Source organism: Panthera leo, chromosome C1 (genome assembly GCF_018350215.1).
Source record: "Panthera leo isolate Ple1 chromosome C1, P.leo_Ple1_pat1.1, whole genome shotgun sequence".
Taxonomy (NCBI): domain Eukaryota; kingdom Metazoa; phylum Chordata; class Mammalia; order Carnivora; family Felidae; genus Panthera; species Panthera leo.
In genome coordinates, this window is record NC_056686.1 from 191,668,431 (window position 1) to 191,680,648 (window position 12,218).

At 47.7% G+C, this 12,218-nt stretch overlaps 1 long non-coding RNA gene across 1 annotated transcript; it reads left to right on the forward strand.

Moving 5' to 3' along the window:
- Nucleotides 1-299: 299 nt before the first annotated feature.
- LOC122226549 lies at nt 300-11,539 on the forward strand. The gene is made up of 3 exons (XR_006205663.1): nt 300-762; nt 3,414-4,029; nt 11,480-11,539. It is a non-coding gene; the product is annotated as an uncharacterized LOC122226549 (long non-coding RNA).
- Nucleotides 11,540-12,218: the final 679 nt, after the last annotated feature.

Consider the following 12,218-nt stretch of genomic DNA (forward strand, 5'->3'; position numbering starts at 1 on the left):
AGCCTCAGTTTCCTCATCTGTCAAAGGGAAAGAACACATAATTTAAAGGATTTTATGAAGGTCAAAATGAATCCTGGCAGTAAAGGCTTGAACCATGCCTGACACGTGGTACATATTCTAACCATAGGTTCCCTTCATCTTTCCTGCCCAGAATGTCCATTCATTCATTCGACAAATTCATGTTGACGCTTAAATTGTGCAAGGCACTGCTTCAGGCCCTAAGGATATAAAATGGGAAAGTAGGACAAAGTACCTACTGTTATGCAGCTTCTATTCTAGTGGGAGGAGACAGACAGTAAATAAATAAAAACATAGCAGGCAGCGATAAGTGCTAGGATTAAAATTAATCAGGAAATACATGGGGTGTGGTTGTGCTTTATGTTGCGTGGTCAGGGAGGGCCTCTCTGGGGAAGTGAAGTTTGAGCTGCGACATAAACGACAAGAAGAAGTAAAGTCAACTGAACATGTGAAAGAGGAGCTCTCTAGAAAGAGGATGTAGCTAGTGGGAGCCCTCAAGAAGGAACGGACTTAGACGACTTTCTACAAGGAGTGGGAGAGTGGTGGGCAGAGGCCTGACCATTGTGGGCTACTTGGTCAGAGGAAAGAGCTTGTATTTTCTTCTCAGTGCAATGAGGAGCCTGTGGAGAATTTAAAGCAAAGGAGGAACAGGCTCTGACCTACATGAGTCTGAACCATCAGGAAGGATGGGCCAACAAGAGTAGAAGGAGGGAGATCATTTAGGAGGCTCTTGCGGTCACACAGGTAAGAGATGTTGGAGGCCTGGAGCACCATGGGGGCCACAGGGATGGTGAGAGGTACACAGGCGCTGGGGAGGCCTCAAAGCAACCGTCATCTACAGGTCTGCAGTTGGGCTGAATGGAGGAGAAAAGCAAGGGGCCAAGGAGGATTCCTAGGACTAGACTAGCCACAGAGGTGCCATTTACTGAGACAGAGGACACAGGGGCAGGAGCATATTTATGGGAGAAAATCAAGATTTCAGTGCTGGACATTAAAAGTTTGAGATGCCTCTTCAACATCTAAGGGAATATGACTACAAAGCAATACATAACAGAGTATATGAATGTGGGTTTCCAAAATGGACCAGGGCTTAAGAATAGGGGTATACATTTGAGAGACATGACTCTAACGATGGTATTTAAAGCCACAGAACTGGATGAGATTCCCCAAAGTAAGGATGTGGATGGAGAAGAAGAGGAGTCAAGGTGCAGATCCCGAGGCAAAGCAACACTTAGGGGTCCAGCCGAGGATTCTAAGGAAGAAAAGCCAGTAGAGAAAAACCAAGAGGGTATGAAATTACAAAAGCCAAGAGAGTGTTAAGCAATGAGGGTATGACTTACAACTGCTACAGTCACTGGGCTTACTTCACAAGTACACCATTATCAGGAAACCAGCATTATACCCAATCACCCACCTGTCAACCCCAGGAGCCATTTCAGCATTCACTCCTCAGATATATCAGTGTTATGGGTCGCACTGTGTCAATAAAATAAGTTATGTTGGAGTCCTCACCCCGGTACCTTAGAATGAGACCTAATTTAGAGATGGGGTCTTTACAGAGGTAATCGAGTTACAATGCGGCCATCAAGGTGGGTCCTAATTCAATATGGCCGGCGTCTTATAAAAAGAGGACAACAGAGATACACCCAACGCCCAGGGAGACCGCCAACGTGAAAACGAAGGCCGAGATCAGGTTGATGGAGCAGAAGACAAGGAACACCAAAGATGGTCAGCCAACCACCAGAAGCCGGGAGACAGGCAAACACCGACTCTCGCTCGCGGCCTCATGGCCTTCGGAAGGGCGCGATGTCTCAATTTTAGACCTCTCGTCAGAATTCCGAGAAAATAAATTTCTGTTAAGCCACCCAGTTTGTGACACTTTGGCCAGGCAGCTTCAGCAAACTAATACAGGCCTTCAGCACGCTGTCACAGCAGGGGTCTCCTCTCCAGGTGGGCAAAACACAAGCTAGGTTTCTGGGACAGTGTTAGCCACTGTGGGATCCCTCCGTGGGCTTTGTGCTCAGGGTTTGGAAGTGGAACTGTGTCGCCAGCCCTTGTAAGAACACCTGAAACACAGTCACACGAGGTGAGTAGTGTGAAGGTTACAAGCTTTAGGGTAAAAATGAAGCAATATGGTGGAGGGAAGCAAATCGGAGGGAGCATGTCTATTCAATACGGAAGAAGCGAGGAAACCTGCCATCAAAGAAAGCATCATTGTTCATGTGGTGTTTGGCCCCCAGAAGTAACCCCAGATGGGGGGGAAGGTCCCCCCCCCTCCACTCTGCCTGCCCAAATGAAAGATGGCTTGTTTGGACAATGTACACACTTCGAAAGCCTCCTCTTTCACTCTGCCTATTTCTGTTCCCACAAGGCCCACAGTTTCTCTTTTTATCCTAAATTTATAAAATGCCAAAGAAAATATGACTTTTTAGAAGATTCAAAATCTGGAAAGTACCCTTAAGGTATTGCAGTTAAGCTGTTTTTGATGATAAGGAGCAGATACCCACAAATGCGTTCAACTCGGATTGGGGGCCAGGGGACTGAAGTCAGGAAGCCCCATGAGGTAGTAAGAGAGACATTCTGTTGAAACCAAGATCTTCTGTAATAAAAATAGATCACACTTACACAGCATGCCAGGCACCCTGATAAATGCTTTACGTGTGTTAGCTGATTTCTTCCTCACAATAGCCCTTTGAGGGAGACACTGTACTTCTCCCCACTGTACAGATGAGGAAGCCAAGGTAAAAACAAAACAAAACAAAACAAAGAGTAAGTGCCAAGGTTAAAAGCTAGCAAGCAAGGAGCCAGGATTTGAACCAAAATGGGCAGGCTTCAAGGAATGTTCCTTTAAGTACTGGTTTATGCTACTCCATGGGAATCCAAATGGAATGGAAGCAGATTAAGGATTTTCCCTTTCTCCCTCCTTCCATCTAACTTTCTCTCCACTTCCTTCTCTCTCTCCTTCTCTCCCTCCACCCTCCTCTTCCAGTCTTCTCTTTACACCTCCCTCTGACTCTCTTAGTATTTCTCTTCCCCCTCTTTTGTGTGTATACTCTGTTCTCCTTTGCCTACCAACTAGTTTATTCTTTCTGTATGCTCTGTGTTGCCTTTTTGTACCCAACAGCTTCTACTTAATCCTAATTCCTACTCCCTTGTACCTACAGCCTGGACATGGCCCACTTTGGCTACTCCAAACTCACATTGGTCACTACCTCACTGGGATTTCTTAAGAATCCCAGCGCACAAAGTCCAATTGGATCTGTCCATGAGCTGCCCCCCAATCCAAATGGCTATGGCTACCTACTGAGTCATAGGGAACGAAATATGGCAGCCCACTCAGGGCAGCCACCAAGAATGATGCCTAGTAAGCAAAGTATCACCTTCATTTTTGACAGAAAAACTGTCTACTGATCACGTCTGTCACAGATAAGCCTGCCAGCCAAGTCCCCACCGCTCCCTGGCCCATGCCCGAGCATACGATGCCCCTGGTATAATAATGCTCACGCATGCTGTGCGTCTCTGTGCGATGTGGGTAGCTGATTGCAAGTGAATAAATGAGAATCTTGTCTGGCTCCTTCGAGAGAAGACAAATGGGCTGGAGTTGCGAGGCATATCGGAGAGAAGGGGAACCCAGGCATCAGGAGGAGGCAAAAGACAGAGAACCGCATCGTTCCATGAAACTCATCAGAGACCTGCCCCTTCAACAAAGCAAGGTCTCCATCTGTCTTGGGAGTAAAAGCTGGACACCGGAAAAGAGAAGCTGCCTTGGTAAAAAGTCAAAGGGAACTCAGCCTAGGCCAGGGGTAAGCTCGTATTTGAACTAGAAAGAGAAATTCGATTCTTCTGGGAGAAAAGGAAAAGATGCTGAGCTACAAGGAGGCTGGGCTCACACAGCCAGATTAAGACATCTTGCCTAGAGCACATGGCATCTCTGTATCAGACTTCTGTAGTCCCCAAACAGTGAATCACTCTGTAAGAGACACCTGTACTCGCAGGCCTGGATACAGAAAGGTATGTAGAAAGCAAGTCTGCTAGCAATTTCTTTTTTTTAAAGGTGACTCTATTCCAAATAAAGTATTCAAATGATACATTATTATGTTTCCACATAATCCCTTAACAGATTTGAACAGGCTTATTATAGAGTTGGACAGGTGTTACTATCTTGCTTTATCCCAGCCTTCCACAACTTGCAAGATCATTCAGCCTTCCTCCTAGAAATTTTGCTCTCGTCTTTAATACACTGAATTACTGAAAATAGGTTTTCCATATACTTGGAGAGCAAAAATATTTTTCTCATTAAAAATAGAATCACAACAGGCACATAGATATCTAAACAAAGGGTACCCCAAATCTCATATCCGGACAGCGAATCTAGTTTTCAGGACTGCCACAAACATCTAAAAAACTCCCCTACTGCTAAAGCAGGACTTATGGAACTAGTATAATGTGTTGATGATTAACCTTGTCAACTTACTTCTCGAATAACCCCTCCTCGTTTATGCCCTGGTAGTAAAAGATTCCCTTCTCCTATGCAGGAAGTCCAGAATGAAAAGTGGGTTGTTGCCATAGCAACAGAACACAAGGCAGAGAACTCCAGAGAAGGGGGAGGTCTCTATACCCAAGGCCACAGCCACAAGAAAGCCCCAGGCCCAGAGTGGTGGCAGCAAAGCGAAGCAACCTGCTATGACTTCACACTGCCAGATGGCCCGCTGTTGACACAGGGTTCCCCCCAACTGCTAATTATTTGCATAACTCTGGATCATTCATTCAAAGGAAAATAAGGAATTCACTTAAATATGCATTGATATACTTACCAGTTTTTCTCTTTGAACGGCGTAGCATTGGAAACTTTCTCCACAAACATTTAACACAGTGCGTTACACATAGAAGCTACTTAAGAGGGGTGTATGTAACAATTTACTGGGTCCCTTCTTGAGCCAGGTACTACTCAAGATACAGAAATGAAAAAGACAAGTTCCCTCTCCTCAGAGAGGGTAGACATGCGCATATAATCAAGATCCATATAACCTTACATGCCACCTTGATGCTACAGCCTTGCCCAAGGTGGGGGGAGGGGTGGGGGGGTTTCAGAAGACAGCCCTACCCTGGAGGAGAACACAAGAAAGGGGAGCGAGGCGCAGAGGGTACGTGCCCCATACCGCATGATCTGAGTCCTGAGGATGATTGAAGAGCTAAGGGTGCTCGTTGATTGTTTGCTGTTTGTTTTTGTCTGCTCGCTCTGAGATACCCATGACAGACAGGATGGCAAGAGCGAAGGCCCAAAGGTAAACAGTAGCACGGTCCATGTCAAGAAAGCATAGGCAGTTTGCCGTCCGCGAACAGGAATGTGCAGGGCAGGGAATGGCAGGAAGTGAAGCTGGACACACAGGTCACCAAGGCGTTGACGGAGCGTGGAAGTCCCTCCCCTGGGAGAGCCTGGACTGTGGTTTCTGGACAATGGAGGCACCGACTTGGCGAAGCCTGCTTTCTGGAAGGACTCTTTCGCAGCAGTATGGGGAACTGCTTAGCAGGTAACACCGTACTCAAGAGGGCCAGCTCCAACGGGGCTTCAGACATCCAGGCAAGAGACCATAAAAGCCTGAGTCAGAGTAGGGTATTAGGGATGGAAAGGGTGAGGATAGATTCTAGAAACATTGAGTAAGTAAAATCACATAGCTCCTCAGCATGACTCACCTCCCCAAATCCCTAAGACCCAAATCTCCATCCTCCTCTCCATACCAATTCGAACACTAAGAAAAACCTGGGCAAAGAAGGATAAGATTGGCAGCGACTGGTGCTCCTTCCATAGTACGTGGCTTATACATTCATTGAACCACTTAAAATGATCACAGTCACTTTCAACCCTATTGGCTGAGTTGATGGACAGGCAAAAACATTTCTTTCGTGGATTTATTCCAGTACACTGTTTCCAATCATTATGGGTCATGGGGGTCAGAAACAGAAAGGAGATTTTTTAGAAAGATTCTGAACAATGTATCAGTGCCAACTCAGAGCAACAGACGAAACAAAACAGATAATGTTTTGCGCTGAGATAGGATCATTCCTTTGAGGTTCTCCTGGGTTCACAGTGAATATTAATTTTTAGAGCATTCCTATAAAGTAGACAAGTGGCAAAAGGGTTTGGCTCCATTTCAGTGGGGGAAAAAGGAAAAGATGCTAGTGCCTGGAGAGATGAACTGATTTATCAGAGGCGAGGCAGGCTGGAGGCAAGCCTAAGGACAGGGTTTGGGCTTCTCGGTTTCCTCTCCTGGTTTTATCATCTCAACCTGTCCTAATGAGGTTATTGTACTTAACATAGCCTGTCCAGATCTCATCTGAAAAGAGGAAGCAAAGACCTGGGTAATTTTCCAGATAATTTCTTTAAGAGGAAAAAAAGCAACCTCTCTTCCCTCCAAATTGTTTATAATTGATGCAATACAGGAAGTCTCACTGCTTTTTAATGAGTTCCCAAACTCAAATTGCGCCATTTAATTTTTTTTTTTTTTTTTTTTTGGAAATCTACATTTGCCTGAAATATCTCAGTAATTCGAGTAGAAAGGGAGGTTTTGCCTCAATTATGAAAATGACCTCAACTTGCTTCTTGGTGCAGCGATGGAACGAGAGGGCAGTGCACGGTATCCTGGCTGTAGGAAGCAAGCCCTTCCCCTGTGGCCTAGGATGGACCCCTTTTGGTGCTGAGATGGGGGCACAGGGAAACCCCGCGCTGGGGCTCGACACTGTGATCCTTTCCATTCTCCACTATAAATTCGTAGGTCATTTTGCATGTGCCAGGACTCCAGTGGACACTGCCTGCTTTGCTGAGCTTATACACAGCTGAAAATGTAAGACTTATGTTAGCGACTGGAAAAAAAATGACTCAGTTCTTACTAAAAGGTCAGCCTTGGATTCAGGTTTTATATACATATTGCATTGACGGGTAAACCGAGCTAGCAGTGATGAGGCGAGGAAAGGATTGCATTCCTTTTTTTTTTTTTTTTTTAACCAAAGCACCCATCCCCACTCTTTGTCTCCAGTCCCGTTATCTGTCATGCTGCTTCTGTCCCGCCTCATTCAGCCACTCTCCCCTGGCTCTTTTTTTCTTGCACCTCTCGAGATAGAGTCACCGCTTCTGGGCAAAAAGCCTGCCTTCCAGTGTGGTCCACGGGCAGCATTTGAGGTAAGGAGAAGGAGCCCTATCCTGAAGTAGCAGCTTTGGAGGTATACTGTGAGTCTATAGGAGGACCCCAAGAGTTTGCCTTTTCACCGGACAAAAGCTTCAGATCTTGACTATGAACAGAGGCAGCTCCTTTGGGCTGGTGTGCCGGCTGCCCTGCTGCTTCCAGCAGTCAGAAGAGCCACGGACCAAAGACGCTCGCCAGGCCACCCTGATGCCCAGCTGGAGTGCGTCCAGGTGTTCTCCACACGCTGCTCCCCTCCACCCTGCCAGGCTCCCTGCGCACACACCCTGCATGGAATTCGTGCTTTTCTGCAGGCACCCACCTCCCAAAAGGGGAGCCCCTTTCTGAGATTGAATCACTTCATTTTTACATCCTAAACAATTACACATGATTTCCCAAAACGTGAGAGGAGTCAGCAGACTCTCTCCAAATACTGGGCTGCAAGGCGGTAAAGGCAGGGGAAGGGGGGGTGGTGTGTAGAGGAGGGAGGAGGGAGACGCATGGGGGAAGGAAGGCAGAGGCTCTGGAGTCTTTGTTTCTTTCCCATCTGGCTGGGAGCCAGGGGCGGAATCCAAGAGACCTATCCTTTGTCCACTGATCTGACGGCCGTCCCACGTTCCCACTCGGCAGAATCCAAGCAGAATGCATTCACACATTCACATCCATTGCTCAAAAGCTTACTGAGAAATCTAAGTCTTCCTGTGCCTCGTGGAAGCAGGATTTCTGTGCAGCGTATCTATTTTCAAGGTCACAGTAAAATGGAGAGTTCCACTCGCTCCGGTAGAGTCTGTCATTGTTAGCACTCTCCTAGTCCTCCAAGGAGACCAAAAGCATGTGCTCTGTGGCTTTAAGGGAAGAGAGAATCCTTCCCAGGCTCTCTCTATCAAGTCTGGTTAGGTTTTAGCATGTAAAGTTCCAGGCCATAAATAATTCAAAAGGCATGAAGAAGATTTTCTTCATTCTCCATCTATCCCTGCACACAACACCCCCCTCCCCTTTCTGGCTTATAACAAATGCTAATTTAATCAACTGGCAGTAAATTGCACTGGTTGCTGACTCATGCCAGACACAGCCCCTGTGGACTTGACAGAGCTCTGCCATCCCATTTGGAAATGAACAATAAAGAAGTGCGGTCCTGAGCTGTCCACCTTTCTCCTTTTGTCCTCCTTTTGTCTCCTCCTTCTCCTTCTCCCTCCCCCAAAAAGGATCCTTCAGGAAAGTGTGTCCCTGCCGTACATGCAGGCAGTTCACATCCCAGCCATGCTGTGGGCAAGGGTCTGTGCTCCGTGCAAGTCGTGTGGCCTCCCAGCTGCCCCTGGTGGTGGGGAGTCCCCAGGGCTCCTGAAGGCTGCTGGCTAGATAAAGTCTGAGCAGCAGGGGGAAGGAGGCGGGGGACCAAGAAGAAGGGTGGGAAGCAGAATGAGGCAGAAAGCCCTTGTTATCCAAGCTGTGAAAGTATGTGTGCCTCAAAGACTCTCGGAAACCCCATAGATAGTGCTGGGCTGAAAGCTGATTACCGATGGAGTGTAGGCCCTTTTTACCTCACCGAGCCAGCAGGAGTGAGGATCTTGGACTCCTGGGGACAGCTGGGAATGGCAGGAACTCCCTTAGAGACAAGACAAGAGGAGCAGGTGGAGGCCCGGGGGCAGAGAGGATGGGACAGGAAGCAATGTCCCCAAAAGGAAATGACCAAGAGATAAGAAAATATCTATGGGAAGTCTAAAGTCCATTTCCTTTTCCTTTAGCTCTTTTACTTTAGCTATAAATATTTATCTTATAAAGAAGCCTTCTCCGTCCCCACCCCACAAGGATTCCTTGAAAACCGTCCCTGCCGAGATCATCCAAATATTTGCCGAGCACTAATGTATAGGAAGGAGATGGGAGGTTGTTTACTCTCTTGTCTTCAAATGGCCGCAAAGCACTTAGAGCGTTCGAGGCAGGATCGTGCTCGTTATTTTGTTTGCTCTCTCGTTCTGACCGCCCCTCCTGCAGTGCACATCTGATAGCACTGGGCCCCTTCTGCAGGCAGGCTGGGGTCCGTGCACGGCCACAGCTGACACTGTTTCCCCCAGACCCTGTCTCTGAGGTTTTGCACACAGTAGGTCTAACTGCTGCAAAATTAGGCATATTCTTTATTTTCATTACTTTTTAATTTTTTTAATGTTTGTTTATTTTTGACAGAGACAGAGACAGAGAGAGAGAGAGAGAATGAGCAGGGGAAGGACAGAGAAAGAGGGAGACACAGAATCCAAAGCAGATTCCAGGCTCTGAACTCTTAGCACAGACCTCGGTGCCGGGTTCAAACTCAAGAACCGTGAGATCATGACCTGAGCCAAAGTCGGACGTTTCGTTTAACCGACTGAGCCGCCCAGGCACCCCCCCGGCTTATTTTTTATTGAGCAAATGGAGAAACAGCAAAGCATCAGAACCTTCTAAAGGCTCTCACTCATCTGGTCACCAAAGCTTAGCCACAGTGCTGACTGTCCAAACCATTTTTTTTGGTCTGGAATCGTCAGAGTAGTTTTATGTGTAATTGTACCCCCGCCCCCCATTGGTTTATAAACTCCTCCTGTGGGGAGTTTTTATGTCTGCCACGAGGCTGATCATCCCTCCAGGACGGCAGCCCCATCCATCTCCGTTTCTTTGGCTCTTTCGTGGGTGTGCATGCATGCGTGTGCACGCAGACACATGTGTCTTAGGCCAACCGCGTTGTTTGCCTCTCCTTGAGTTTTTCTAGAAGGCTCCCTGCTGACAAACCAGACTGCATAATGGCAAAGCACTTTTGCCTTAGAACTTGGAGAATGCACAATCAACTTCCTGCAGGAAGCCCAGAAAGAGGAAGAAACAAAAGCCTTCCTGTCCTCCGGCACCCCGGTCCCTGCACGATATTCTGCGCTTCTTTCTTCTAATTCACGGCTCCAAGATTTGGGGGTCACTGGGGAGCCAGGGAAGAATGGCCCAGCGTAGGGGAGGCTTTTGCGTCTGGCACACAGCATTCTAACGGACGTGCTTCAGTGCCAAGAGTGGAAGGCGTGGTTCACTTTGTCCTTATTTGACCAGAAGGCTCGGCATGGAATGCTGCCTCGGTGCCTCAGCTGTAAAGTCCTGGGGCGGTCGTAAATAAACGCAAGGCCTGGTATGGCTTCTTGGCTAAACGTTTGCACAGTAACTCAAATGAGGCAGCAGACATGAGTCAGGAGAGAAAAATAAGCTGAAGAGGGGGGGGCAGGGAGCTTGGGCTTCTCAAGCTTGAGAGATGGTACTTTACCCGGAGACGCTTGCGGGGTCCCCAGGGACAGACTGCAAGCCCTCCCCCTCCACCGCACCACCTGCCAGAGCCATTTGCCAGCAGCCTATAAGCGCTGCTAAGTGAGCCAGTGGCTTGTCCATACCCCTTGCATGAGGCCAACCAGGACCTTGCACGTTGCCGAGAGGGGCAATAAAAAAACACTAAATATTTTATCTATTTTGATCATTCGCAATTTGAACGAGGGCTCATGTTCAAGCTGAGAACTTGATGCGGAGGGATAACACTGGACCTTCAAGGTTAGGTCCAGTGGAAATGTGAAAAGACAATAGTAATTTCATTCCAGTGGCCATTGTTATGTGTTGAGTAGTCAGTGGATCACCAGATTTATCCTTGCCTCCCAGAGGCAGGAGGCCAGCAGCTGGTGGGCAGAGGTTATTAAGCTTCCCTGGTATGCTTTGTTTTCTCTACTGGGGACAGTGAAAGGAAGGGCTTCTTCCAGCCTCTACGTGCTACCCACCCAGGGTCTGAAATAAAAGTATGTGCTGAATGAATGATTGCATTCCTTCCTTTATCATTCATAATAAAACCCAGGGCTGCCCAGAACTTGTGCTTCTCCATTTTAAGTCTGTCTCCCTCCACTCGCTCAACTTCAATCACGTTAACCTGCTCCAGCTGTCATAAAAAAGTACCGCGGACCTGCTGGCTTCCACAATAGAAACTCATTTTGTCACAGCTCTGGAGGCTGGACGTCCAAGATCAAGGTGTCAGCAGGATTGATTTCTCCGGAGGCTTCTCTCTGGCTGGTAGATGGCCGCTTTCTCCTGTCTTCACCTGGTCTCCTGGGTGTGTAAGGAGACTAGTCCCAGGGGATTAGGGCCCTCCCCTATGACCTTATCTCTCCTTAATTACCCTTTTGAAGGCCGTGTTTCCAAATGCAGTAGCATTATGAGGTCCTAGGAGTTACACTTCACCATATGAATTTGAGGAGGACACAAGTCAGCCCCTAACGACAATTACGACTTTTGTGTCTCAGGACCAAGGACGATAGTCTCCATCTGCATAAACATTTTGGAAAACGCAGCCCCTGTCCCTGACACAGACAGACCCAGGATCTGCCCTGCTGTCTACTGACCCGAAGGCACCACCCGCCCACCCACCCTCCAAGACGAGACCAAACAATTCCACAGCATTTCAGGTAGTAGTAACAGAAAAGAAGGCATTTTTCGAAGTACTAATTTTCCAGTCCGTTGCTTCCCTGGTGAAGGAGGGAGGACAGCAGGATTAAGTATTCTGGGGGCCTATCAACCCCTTGCCCTATATTTCTCTGTTCCCACCAGCAGATTGCCTCACATTGGGGGCCTGTCCCCTTGCAGGAAGGTGGCTTCTGCCTGGCTGCCTCTGGAGCAACACCACACCTGAGCAGTCTCTTTTGGTCACAGAATGAGGTTCCATTTGTTTTGAACATAAATGGGGATTCAGCATTTGACCAACCCAAGTTGTCGGGAAACTCCAAATATCAGGTTTACACCTGACTCCGTTGCGTCTTGTTCTTCCTCCAGGAACCCAGCAGCCTTATCACCATTTCTCCGGCCAAAAGTCACCTGACAGAGCCTCTTTTCCTACTTGCTGAAGCGAAAGGCTGTCCCTTTTGAAACTTATACCTGTTAGGAAAGTCAACATCCACCCTTTTCCAGGACAGGGATGCTGAGAGCTCTCAGGCAGTGATTTTTGGCCTCATCGCTACCGAAGAGTGAAATGGATAAGAGTCAACG